This window comes from Notechis scutatus, chromosome 1 (assembly GCF_049901735.1).
Source record: "Notechis scutatus isolate UNSWTSFEM ecotype Mainland chromosome 1, rNotScu1.2, whole genome shotgun sequence".
In the NCBI taxonomy this organism is placed as follows: domain Eukaryota; kingdom Metazoa; phylum Chordata; class Lepidosauria; order Squamata; family Elapidae; genus Notechis; species Notechis scutatus.
Window position 1 is genome coordinate 46,509,808 of NC_142009.1, and position 14,383 is coordinate 46,524,190.

Below are 14,383 nucleotides of genomic sequence, written 5' to 3' on the forward strand. Positions count from 1 at the left end.
CATTGTGTAATTTTGAACAATGATAAACCCATATCTAGAAATAGTCCAGCTGTCAGGATGCAGGGTGCAGAGGAGTATGGGGCGGAGACCCCGTACTTCTCTGCACCTGCATCCTGACAGCTGGACTGTTTCTGGATATGGGTTTACAACTGATGATGAACAAGCCCAAACCTTATCTGTGCTGCAAGGAAATAGAAGTGCTGTCAGTAAGTCCACTTGTCTTTGAGATTAGCAAAACCATCAAGTAGACAAGGGACAGACATGGAACTAAAAAAAAATGGTGCTGCCCTCAAAAATAATAAAAGCTATAAAGAATAAACTATAGCCATTTGTTGGCAGAAGTAGTGGTGAGCCTGTAATTCACTCAGTTGTGACAAAACCAACAATAGCTCTCTTTCTTGGTTTAAATATAACTTCTGCCCCACATAGGATAGATGTTATAGTCAGATACAAACTTGAAGACGTTGCAAGAGTTTATGACGCATTGGATAGGGGCATAAAGGAACTGCTGGAAAATGGGATATTTTCCTTTCTCCTCCTGGTCATCTGAAAACAGGATAAGAAGCAATGGATGGAAACCAATCAAAGAAAGAACCAACCTAGAACTACAGGGAAATTTCCTGACATTTAGAACAATTAATCAGTGAAATCGTTTGCCTTCAGAAGTTGTGGGTGCTCCATCACTGGAAATTTTTAAGAAGAGATATGACAGCCATTTATCTGAAGAGATATATGATCTCCTGCTTGAGCAGGGGTTGTACAGAAGACCACCAAGTTCCCTTCCAACTCTGTTATTCTGTTAAAGGATGTAGGACAAGAACTCAGGACATGAACAATTAACTATATAGATGTGCCAACAGGGGCAATTTAGATTTCATAGAAGGGTATGTTTATTAAATAAGAGGCTCCTAGCAAAAGATAGATTACACCTCACATAACCTGGGATGGAAGTTCTTGAAAGATGGCTTAGAGATCTGAGCTGGAGAGCTTTAAAATAAATTCTGTAAAGGAGGACAAAGGCAACCCAGAAAATAGAGTAATGCTAAATCCAAGGAATGGGTTAGAGAAGGGGATGCAAGTTGTGGACACACATAAATAATCAACACATATGTAAAGGAAGAAATAAGTTATGTGATTGAAAGATTCCAGGATTTCTGTATAAATGCATAGAGTATGTAGAACAGGGAAGACAAACGAGAAAGTTTAATAAAGGCAGACAGATATGATTTAATGAGCATTACTGACATCAGATCAAACAACCCTCATGAGTAGAATTCAAAGATTGAAAGGTATAAGTTGTTTGAAAAGAACAGGCCAGACAAAAAGCAAATACTGTAATGGCATTATGGCATGAAAGAAGTAGAAGTATGCATAGAGATCCAAGAATATGAGCATGAGGGTTCACTTGAAAGCATTTGGCTAAGAATTCAAGAAAGGGAAAACAACAAAAATGTTCTGGTGGAATTATGCTGTAGACTGACAAGCCAAATGGAAAATCTGGATATCACCCTTTGGACCAAATTACAGAAATGTCAAAGAAAGACACGGTAATATTGGGAGACTTCAGCTACACAGAACCTGGTTGGAATGTCACAATTTCTCCAGAGAGTTCTGTAGCTGGAATGTATCCCTTTGATAATACATGGACATATGGCTCTGCAGAAGCTGTCAAGCAAAAATGGCCACCCACTAAATGGAAGATGATTGGCCACAAGAGTGTAAGAGGACCTGTGGGAACTGGACAGATCCCACCCTGCACCATGTCATCAACTACTTTGTTGAGGAACCATGCTTGATAATATCTACAGCCAAAACTGTGTTGGGAGAAGACATACCACCTAACTGGAATAACTAAACATAACTTTAAACTTTCTCATTTGTGGGCTAGACATGAGAAGAAGACACTGTCATGAAGATGTGGCATAAAAAATGGTTACTGTGCTCTATTTGTGCAGGAAATAGGAGACATATGATGTAATATAACTTCCTTCCCCTTCCATAAAGGAGACTCGGCTTTTCCTAAATTATGTAAAAAAAAGCCACGGAACAATTTGCCAATGTCTACTTATGTCATCAAAGGGTTTCTCGTCTGAAAAAATGACACAGCTTTACGTTGAAAAAGAGGATGGATCAGTTGGGATATGAATGATAATAACTCTAGACCAATATTATTCTATAATTTTATATAGTTCTAAAACAGTACGAGCAGTTAACATCAGCCTTCCAACATGGTGCCTCCTGAAGAGGGTTAGACTACAGCTCCCAGATTATGTGAAACCGAACACATCTGAGTATAGCAATAGCAATAGCACTTAGACTTATGTACCACTTTACAGTGCTTTTCAGCCCTCTCTAAGCAGTTTACAGAATCAGCCTAATGCCCCCAACAATCTGGGTCCTCATTTTACCCACCTCGGAAGGATGGAAGGCTGAGTCAACCTTGAGCCTGGTGAGATTTGAACTGCCAAATTGCAGGCAGCCGGCAGTCAGCAGAAGTAGCCTAAACACTGCACCACCGTGGCTCAGTATCATTAAGAAAGGAAAATTTGAACTAATTCAAGCTCAGAAGCAGCAAAAGATGGCTCTTCTTTTCAAGCTTTTGTTAGAATCTACAGTCTCTTTTGCTACTTTCGCCCCAGAATGAGAACTAGAAACCAAGCTATAATTTCTGGACTTTTCTAATCTTGCAATGAGATTTTCCACCTCATTCGAACCCAATTTATGTCTTTACTTTGCACTTATGATATGGGATTTTTAGGATGGGTACCATTTTGCTCTCCTAAAGGGAAGTCAAATTCTTGCCATATTTTTTCTATTTTTGAGATTCTACAAAGTAATTTAGACTTCTAGGAAATCACCTGGTGGAAAAACAGACAGGAGATAATTGTGTATGGGTATATAGGAAGTGGGATCATGTCTTTATTTCTCTAAAAATGTATGTGGATTGTAAACTGTAAACAAGATGGATTATTTTAGAAAGCAAGAATTCTCTCTTCAGCTGAATGTTGCAATAGGAAATCAGAACGATGCTCACATCTACTTGGAGGAAGTCTCTTTCCTTTCTTTCCCCACTGTAATCCTAGACTCACTCTCTTTCTCTACTTCTAAATCCAGGGCAGACCAAGGACTGTGAATAAGACATCTGGTTATAGGATACAAAGCTCTGATGCCAGCAAAAAGTTGAAGTTTTCGGTACCTTTTGCTACAAAGTAGTCTGCATTTTTGCCGTCCAATTCTAATGGTTTTAGGTATGAAGGTGCAAAAGGAAAGGTGGGCTCAAAGGAATATAGTGCTCTAGACCTTGTTGGCTGATTAATGTCACCCCTGAAAATACAAGGATTGACATTTTTAGAATGATTTGGGATAAGAAACAGCCTTAGAGTCCCCTTGGCTTTAATGCCCTAGGCCAGTGTCTATTCAGCCTTAGCCTAAAGCAAGCTCTAAGATGGGGCGGGGGGGAATATGTTCTACTAGCAAGTGCTGCCCATAAGGATCATGGCAGAACTCATAAAGACCAGTATTTATTTTCTAGGGAAAGGCGGAAAAACAGTGTTAGGAAACTTAAACTGTCCATTGTATCCCCTCTCCATTTTTACCACAGTCTACTTTTTTTCTCTTCCCTTTCTATCTTGTTGCTCCCTGTGTTTGAAGCATTCTTCTAGAAATCAGTATGATTGTGTCTCTTTGACTTTTGCAGAAACCATCTTTTCCAGGCTGTGTTTGTCTTTGTTTTGTTAGCTCCCATAGCCAGCTAGAAGCCTGAGACAATGGTCTAAATGTGCATATTCATCTTCTCCTTTGCTTCCTCTTGCTCAGTTCTTCTTCCCATTCCAATATTTCAACTATACATTTTTGGGTCAGAGGATTGGCCTCTTGACCAGTTTCATAGGTTTTGAAACTTTTAAGGGACTAATAAGGGTGACAAGAATACAGGCCAAATATATAGACAGTTGAAGAAGGTGAAAAAAGAAAATCCTAGGCAAAAGCTAACTATGAATATGTTTACTTTCTCTTTATTATTTTAACCAAGGCAACCTCCTGTCATCATTCTTCTGAAATAAATCTCTGCAGTTATTTAAGAAATTGTTTGAATTGGCCACTGACATGATATGGTGTACTTATTTTTACAGTGTGTTCTTTTGATTCACATGCTGAACCGATCTTGAACCTGCATTGACCTTTGTCCAATGCATAATTTACATGTAGCTGCAAGCATATTGCATTTTTCTCTCAGTGAATAGCCTTAGAAAATATTACAAAGTTTATAAGCAACAAAGATGTCATTAATGGACAGAGGGAAGTATTTCAGCCAGGGACTAATGACTGGGTCTCATTGTTTTGTAGCTATATTTTTTTTTTAGTGATGGGTATTCAGAATGGTTACCTTTTCTGCCTTAAATTCTAATTTTGTTGTGTATCACAGAATAAATATAACAATTGAACAATGTAATTGTTTCTCCCCTTTTTGTACTGATATTATTGGGAGCAGTATCTTTCTATGTGCAAAGTCTGATCACATTATTTTTTATATAAATTATATTTTATATTTTATATAAATTATATAAATAAATTATATATAAATTATATAAATTATATAAATATAAAATTATATAATTATATATAATTTATATAAATTATATAATATATATAAATTATATAAATTTATTTATATTTTTTTACCATCCCAGCTCCATTAAAGTTGATATAACTTAATTTTATACATGCTCCTTTCTTGAAAATAGCTTTTCTTGAAACAATCTTTAAGAAAGGCATATACAGTTCACCTACAGAGAAAGAGAACTTAGATAGTTGTGACGTTATGTCATGCCCGCTTATGTCATGACTTCCACTACCATCCTCTCTGAAAGGATTTGAAATGATTCTATTTTTACACAGTATATATCCCAGTGTGGAGTACATTTCAGATACATTAATGGAAGACACTGTGCAATAGGTTTCATTGTATTTTGGACTCTTCATTTTTTAGTGAACCTCATAGAATAACATTTGGCTGTGTATATCTGAGAAATCTCAAACAGGACCAAACTGTTAGGATATGTGCAGAGTAACTGTTTTATAAAAAGGATATGAACACAGAAAATGGTTTATGAGAACAGTTATGAATAAATATACAGCCACACAGAGTTAAACAAGTTGTATTAATGTTTACTTGAAGAAATAGCACAGTCCAATAAACAGTCCATGTCATACACTTCTTTAACAGTCCAGAAATATCCAGTTGTAAAGTCTTCTTACATCTAGTTATAAAGTCTTCTTACCGGTTCCATGTTTTTTACAGCAGACAAATATCAAACCATAATACAACAGATAACCTTCGATATCAACAGAATATCAAAATAAACAGGGTTAGTCAGTATCGGTCCATAGTCAGTCAGTATCAGTATCAAGAGAGCTCATCAGTGAAAAAGAGTAAGAGAAAGAGAATTAAACCATGATCTATAGCTCCTTCGTATGGCAACTTGTAGCATAATTAACCAACCAGAGCACAGCATAATACATTACAGTATTCTTCCTTAAAGCTACAAACATATATATTTGTAGTTTTTATATTGTCAACCCAACTACGTTATTTACATATACATAACACAAACCAATCAGACATTGCTTCCTGAAGGTCAATATACTTGGAACGAGTAGATTTCCTTCTCCCACTGAATGACTTAGTGAACAATATTTCATGGGGCCAGGGATGGGATCCGACTGGTATAACTACCGGTTCTGTCTATTAGCATCGCACGTGCATGCGTGAGTCGCGCAAGTCATGCAAGTCGTAATTTACAACCTGCTGAGCTGCCCGGTTGGAAAAAACCCTTTTTTACTGCTTTTCCAACTGCAGCTGTATTGCACAAAGCAGCTGAGGTTGAAAAAGCAGGAAATATAGGACAGGCAAGAGGCCGGGCATGAGGGTGGGCCACAACAGCAGCAGACATAGAACTGGTTCTATGTCTGCTGCTTTTTGGAGCAACCAGTTCTACAGAGGTGGACAGAACTGGTAGAAACCCACCCCTGTATGGGGCCTAGCATTCCATGAGTAATTAATGGGATTTCATGAGAGAATATGGGCAAAAAGAAAATGTTCACTCAAACACAATCAATGTTCTATTACTAGGTAGCTTTGCTTCTCAATTAGAGATTCTGCTGTTTTTTTTGTTTATCATCACTTTTCTATTAGGTTCTTCAGCCTGATTTTTTTTTTCAAAACCTCTGATTTAATAGATTGACAATGTCATGCTGAAAACATCTAAAGTCTGCAGATAGTGAGGACAATGTGGTGAAATTGCAGTTGAGTTTAAAAATAAATTGGGAATTATTTGTACAGCAAGGCTGGTGCTGTGGAAGTGTTGGTGTTTTTAAACTGTTTAGGGGCTGCTGCTTAATATGTAAAAGAAGCACTAACAATTTTTGACACTTTTTAGGAAAGTGGTATATAAGGTTTTCCTACCTCAAATATATATATATATATATATATATATATCTTCCTACCTTTCCCCATCTTCCATTTATTGTGTCCAATTCTCAGAGATTGCCTGGACAAGCTCCTTCAGTTTTGTGGCAAGGTTTTTCAGAAGTGGTTTGCAATTGCTTCCTTTCTACGGCTGAGAGAAGGTAATTGACTCAAGGTCAGCTAGTTTGTGTTGGGCCTAAAACAGGACTAGAATCCATAATCTTCTGTTTTCTAATCAGATACTTTAACCATTACACCAGGCAGATTATCTTTGCTCCCTTAATGATAAAAAAAAACTCAAACTATTAGCCTGTCCTATGAAGCATAATAATTGTCATAGAAAGGATATATCCACCCAGCACACTCTCGTCCAAAATCATCAACAATTTAGAAGGAAAGGAATGAACTTAAAATATTCTGTTGTTTATGAATGTAATAAACTGTTCATTCATTCATATGAATATTTTTTCAAGAGGAATTTAAACTAGATACACATTTTGTATTACACTTCCATCCAGTTAAAACCAAGTCAGACAAATATGGCTCTGTGTCTTTTGCCAGTTAAAGTTTTTCACATTTGTGTTTATATGGGTTTCCCTAATTTCTTAGAAATAAAAAGAAGCAAAATAGAGTTGATTGATTATTTGGCTGATTAAATTAATGTCAGCAATAGAAAAGGATTTGCACTTCCTCATTATAGGAACCTGTATTGTGATGTATCTAAAGTAATGTTTTTCAACCTTGACAAGTTTAAGATGTGTGGACTTCAACTCTCAGAAGTCCCCAGCCAGCATGGTTAATTCTTGGAGTTGAAGTCTTAAAATATCTTAAAATTGTCAAGATTGAGAAGCACTGCTCTAGAGTATTCAAAAAATTAAGATCTAGACCTGGCTTGTGATATTTTGCACTCTGAAATAAAGAACTTGTGTCATTCCTCCTTTATTTTATTGGCAGTGGAATAGTGTTCAAAAATAGCTTACGATTTAGAGGGCTAATACACATCTGTGTATTTTAACAAATGTGAGTGCTTTTAAATTTTATCCGGCATAATATGGTTAATAGCTACTGATAGCTAGTACAGTTGGCCATGGATGAAGAAGATTACTTACCCATTATACTCAATAGGACTCACAGTTACACTCAGTATGACTTACAATGTCTCTGAAACAAATTGCATGGTTTTACATTGTTAGACCAACCCCTCACAACACTGCAGAACGTTCTATTTGGCAGTCTAATTTTCATCAGGTCTAGTTCCTTTTTGAATACTCTCACATTCACTGGAATAAATTTTACATACCTAACAAACAATATCAAAAATTTTCCCAAAGATTTCAAAAGGCTACTATGGCATCTTATCACAGTGGAAGGCTTCTTTGTCAAGGATGCAAGATCAAAAAGAGCTTTTAAACATTATATTTTCAGCATATGTCATAAGTCATTTGATGGATGCCAGATCCAAATTTCCAACTACATGTTTGATTCCTCAAAGCTAAATAAAAAAAAGTGCCTGAATATACTTTAAAAATACCTTCAGAACTCTGAAATGCTTTTTTGGAAGAAAGAGACAGAACATTATCCCTTGGGCTGAATTTTTTGCATGACAGGTTTCAACCAAGGGGAAGCGTTAAGTTATAGCCAAACAATAAACTCCATAGACAGCAGGCATGGAAAAAGAAATGGCTCCTTAAAAAGGAGAGACTGGTACAGATTAAGATAAAGCTATTTCTGCAAATGAAAAGGAAAAAACTACCCTGCAATGACAGCAACTCATGAAGGCATAGACTTTGCCTAATCTTCACTTTTCTTTCGTAGCAGGACTTGCTGTTGTGTTTTAGAAGGAATGTCATATATTTCTACAAAATGTAGCGAAACAAACTGGGTCTGCCCTTGAAATCTATTTGGAAACTACAGCTGGGCCAAAGAGGGACAGCCAAGGCAAGAATGGGTATTTCCCAATGTACTCAAGTGACCTCACTTCTTGATTACCAGTCTGCTGCCAGATATAATTCAAGGTGCTGGTTATTATCTTTGTGTCCTGCATGAGTTCATAGTGGGTTATCTTCTAGACTCCCTTCTTCTATGTTTCTTTGTTTCTCTATAAGGAACAGATGGACCCTGGCCTTACCACCTGATTGGTCCTCAATAATTTTTGAGAGCCACACCTCTACTTTGCCATCCCCTCCCCATTGAAAGTCTGTTTTTCCCTCTTACCTTCTGGGCTTCAGGAGATCAATTAGGACTTGACTATTCCATAAAGCAGGGGTCACCAACCCCCAGTCTTCAGCCTGCAGTCTTCAGCCTGGTGTCAGGCCACAGCTCAGTAGGAACTGGGCTATGCAAGAGGTGAACCGTGTAAGTGGCAGGCTCGCAACTGGCGGGCCAGCACATGTGCATATGAAGCTGCACTTGCACAAATGGCACTTGCGCACAAAACCATCCCCTCTCTCACACACTGCTGCCAGTCTACAGAGTTGGAAAGGATGTGGACCACGGCCATAAAGTATAGAAGAGAATAGGTTATAATATAAGCTTTGAATTTGGTGGATGCGTGCTTTTAATGTTTTTCCCCTTAGTGTAATTCTGATATTGTATTTGGTTTATTTGATGTGTGCATTATGTATTTCTTTTTATTTTTTGGTAGGTTTTTTTTAAGAAGGAAGACTTCATTATACTTTTAATTGTTAGTTTCCCAGAGACTTCAGGAAGTGGCAGCATATAAGCAAATTAAATAACACTAAGATGCTAAAAATGTTTTTTTGGAATAAGGTATCAGACTAGAAACCAAGACTCACCAAGAGATGGTGAGTTCTAGTCCTGCCTTAGGCACAAATCCAGTTGGGTGACTTTGGGCTAATCATGTTCTTTCAATGAGACAATGGCAAAAACACTTCTGCAAATGTCATCAAGAAAAATTCAGGGTCATGTCTGAGAATCAGACATGACTGAATGGAAGAAAAGAAAAAGTTGCAAACACACTAATATGCTAAAAATGTAATGCCCATCCGACAGACACACACTCTTAGTTGGTTATGCTCAAAATGCATACATTGGTTTCAGACAACAGCAATTCCACATTAGAATGCCATGAATGGTGAACCATAATGCTTACATAAATCTTCATAATTATTTAGAAAATTCCAGAACTATGAGATGCTGACTTAATTATGGAGTTGTTGATTTCTTCAAAAAATATTTATGTTAACTTTTGGAAATCTTCCAGTATTTTTTCAATTCTACATAAAAATTAGGCCTGTACAGATCTTTTGACAAGGTGCCTCCCTGAATAATTTGCACAGGCCTTAGTAAGAATGCCTTGGGAAGATATTTTAAATAGCTCATTTTAACAATACCTTTGCATGGTTCAAAGAAAAAATAGTACTATATCTAGAGCAAAAGCCAACAATCTGCCCTCCTTGCTGTCATCCCAGCTTTTCACCATGCAAGATGCTACAATTTCAAGAATACTGATCAATATTCCATCGAATAGAATAGAATAGAATAGAATAGAATAGAATAGAATAGAATAGAATAGAATAGAATAGAATAGAATAGTTTATTGGCCAAGTGTGATTGGACACACAAGGAATTTGTCTTGGTGTAAATACTCTCAGTATACATAAAGAAAAGATACATTTGTTAAGAATCAAGAATCATAAGGTACAACATTTAATGATAGTCATAGGGTACTATCAACAATCAAATCATACTAGGAAACAGTCAATATAAATCGTAAGGATACAAGTGACAAAGTTACAGTCATACAATCACAAGTGGGAGGGGATGGGGAGTGATGAGAAGATTAATAGTAATAGTAGTGCAGACTTTGTAAATAGTTGAACAGTTTTGAGGAAATTATTTGTTTATCAGAGTGATGGCTTTCGGGGAAAAATTGTTCTTGTGTCTAGTTGTTCTGGTGTGCAGTGCTCTATAGCATTGTTTTGAGGGAAGGAGTTGAAACAGTTTATGTCCGGAATGTGAGGGGTCTGTAAATATTTTCACAGCTCTCTTTTTGACTCGTGCAGTATACAGGTCCACGATTGAAGGCAGGTGGGTAGTAATTGTTTTTTTCCATACTATACATCTGGAGAACAATCATATTGTGTGGTAAAACAACAGTTTATATTGTGTTCTAAATAGCGTAGGTCTTTATATTTATTCAAAGAATAAAAAGAAACAGGACAAATATCTTTCAATAATATATCAAATTCTCTAAAGCACTAGTACTACATCTTTTCACAATTATAAACAGCTAATAGGGGACTTAACCTAAAGTATGTCCCATGGTGACATTAATTTTGCAACAGCAGATTGATTCTTTTATTTTATTATTATTGCATGCAAGAACAAATGAGTAATAAAAGTGAACAAGCTTCACAGTTTAAGAGCAGTAAATGCAACAAGCAGACTTCAAATGGAAAGGCAAGAAAGCTATAACTCTTAGAGCTGCCTTCATGGCTTTGCCAGGCTTTGGACATGAATTAAAATATCATAAGGCACTCCATACCATCCTTGTAAGATTTTTGGGGAAGTAGATGTACCAACTGATATATCCTCTTGAAATGAGGAGACACAGAAAAGTTTACCTCTGGCTTTGGCTGGTGGACACATAGAGTCAGAGACTGTTGAAAAATATCTCATCCTGCCTTCTGGAGAAGGTTGCCATAACATAAATCTTATCCCCATTTCTTTGGTTTATCATGAGAAAGAGAGTTTCAGGGTTCCAGTTAACACACCTAACGGAATCAAAACTCAAAGGCAGACATCTTCGTCAAAGTGTAGATTTATTAAGCATATCATATTGTCACATCTGGGGAAAACTCGACTCTGAAGATGCTCCTATAATGGCTCCAGACTAAAAAAATGGCTTCAGGGCTGACAGAGGGATTGTTACTTTTTTATTTCAAGCTAAACCAAGAATCAGAGTTATGAAAATGGAAAATGAGGGAAAAATGGAAATACATTGTCTGTTCCAAAAATACATTCACATATATTATTAGCTTGGATGGGGGTAGGTAGGATATTCATCAGAAAACTGCTTCAGGGAGAGATCAGATTTTTTTTTTCCAGCAGTATCACTATCTTCAGTACTACCAGCAGCATTGCCATATTGCCATTCCCTCCCTGCACTTGGCAATGAATCATTTAAGATGTGCTATTTTTCTCTAGATAGAATCACAGTGAATACATTGCCTGTTTAAACTGCTAGAAGGTGCTATGTATCAGTGAATCAATCCATCAGAGACATAGATAAAGAATTTCAAGAGTTCAGCCTCATTCCTTCTGGTGTGGGAGGAGAAGAGGAATCACATGCAACACAGAATGAAATCCCAAACCCAGGGAAATGAACCATTCAATGGGAACACCATTGTTGGATGGAGTATCTCTAACTGGATGCAGACATATATTGTGACATCAATACTGAGCTTTAACATTTAACAATATTTTTTTTTCTTTGACACTCCTCAATTTTTATAAGTGTGTGCCTGTGCATATGCAAAATTTTGTATTAGCCCTTGTTTTGTTTGTCATGAAAATATATTTTAAATAGGAAAAACAATCAATATATAAATTACTGGAGTCATCCACAGTCTGCCCTAGCATGGTCAATTCAGGATAATGGGAAACAATCTCTTACCAAAGCTAATTACTGAATGACTTTGAGTTTGCTTCAGTCCTAACGTATAAGGTAGTCTTCCGAGATGATTGTAGGAACATCTGCAAAACAGCCAGCCGTTACCCTCACTCCCTTTGCAAGCTTTCTGCTGCTGTGTGTCCAATCCAATTATCCCCTGAATTCCAAAGAGATAGTCTCCAAAGATGCATTGAGCTGCCTGCTTTTCAAAATATCCTGGTTCTTCCTACACTTGCACTCATGAAAGTCCAGAAATATTTCACAAGAAGAGTTCTCCACTCCTCTACTCGTTGTAGAATACCTTATGCCACCAGACTTGAAATTCTAGAACTAGAAAACCTTGAATTAAGCATGGTATATAAAATCATACATTGCAATGTCCTACCTGTCAATGAATACTTCAGCTTCAACCATAACAACACAAGAGCACACAATAGATACAAACTCAAAGTTAACCGCACCAAACTTGATTGCAGGAAATACGACTTCAGCAATAGAGTGGTCAATGTCTGGAATACTCTACCCGACTCTGTAGTTTCTTCCCCAAACCCCAAAAACTTTAACCTTAGACTGTCTACTATTGACCTCACCCTTTCCTAAGAGGTCTGTAGGGGCGTGCATAATCCGCACCAACGTGCCTACCGTCCCTGTCCTATTGTTTCTCTTATTCTTCTTTTATTTTTCTTATATGTACCCATTTCATGTATTCACAACTATGTATACACTTATACTTATTATCTTGTAAACAATTGGCAAATCAAATCAAATAAATAAATAAATAAATAAATAAATAAATAAATAAATAAATAAATAAATAAATATGTGTTGCCTTTTGTGCTTCATGACCCAGCTAATTATACTTGAGATGAGCTGCTGGTTCCACATCACAACATATGGCACAAGACCAGCATGTTTCATATAATCTGCTTTGCAATAATGGTCTTTCATTATGCTTTTGCATTTAGGTATGTTCCAAGCAAAATCTTACTGCACAGTTGGAATGATTTATTTCGAAAGCATATCAAATTTTTCTAACAGGGTCATTAAATAATAATAATAAAAGCCATTTGGGAAAGTAATTTGTGGAAATTGATTCTGTAGACCACAGAATTAATAAGCAGACCTTTTCAACAGTTCATGGAAGTAGCATCTAGGTAAATATCTGATATCATCTTTCTCTTTGAATATCATTTAGTTAATTAATTATTCCAGTTATCTGAAAAATAAGGTGATTCTGAAACACTTCATTTCTACCCATGTGAAATGTGATTCCGAAACACTTCATTTCTACCCATGCATGTAGACATAAAGAAAAGCTAAAAGTTAAAATAGTTCAGCACATCTGGAGGGATACTACAGATTGGAAAACAACAGGATAGCTCTGGTAATAATGGCAAACCCTCACCCCACAGCAGGCTTCTAGCTCTGAACACAGAGCACTGGCCTAGCAGCAAACATTAACTAATTCTCAGCAAACCAAGTAGACCCAAAAGATAACTGGTAGCAAAGAAATAAGTTCATAGTACCATATGGTTTGAAGGGTACTAATGGTTTTAAAGTGCGCCACCACAACTACCACCCCTTTGAGAATTTTTCTCAAACCTCTTCAAAGATTTTTGAGCTTACATGGCAATTGCTGACGCAGCTACTGCTAAGCCAAAAAGACTCTTGATCAAAATATAAACAGTAAGGTTTTATTTGTTTACGTATGACTATTGCCTTGGCCTTGGCAGAGCCCAACCCTCTCCTGGCAACATACATGTGGGAAGAAAGCAGAGTTTTCAGTGGCAAATTATCAAGCTGGAACTTGTAGCAATCTAGGAGAACTTGCAGCTTGCGGGAGAAGTGGAAGTAAAATCCATCTCTGCATGTTAAATGGGTCTTCCCCAAAGTAAGGTGCTCCTGAGATGTTGTCATTCAAATTCCTTCAGTTCCCAATCAACATTCATCACTGGCTGTAATAGATGGAGACTTTATGGGAAGGAAAGCTGAATTAAATATGACTCTCTTAAGCAAATGTTGTAGTTAAAATGTACCCAGCCTTCCCACTCCCAGCAGACAATCCAGGAATCAGTTACACCATTATCGATTTAGCAGCCACAATCAAGGCCAATAATTCTTGAACTTTTTTCCCCCTACACTTTGTTTAATCTTCTACAAAGGTTTCCAGAAAACATCACTAGCAGTCATTTCCTCTCAAAATCTCACAGGAAATGAGAAATGCATATAATTCTATTTCCTTTTCATGGCTTATAGTAATAGATATGAGTACACACATTAAG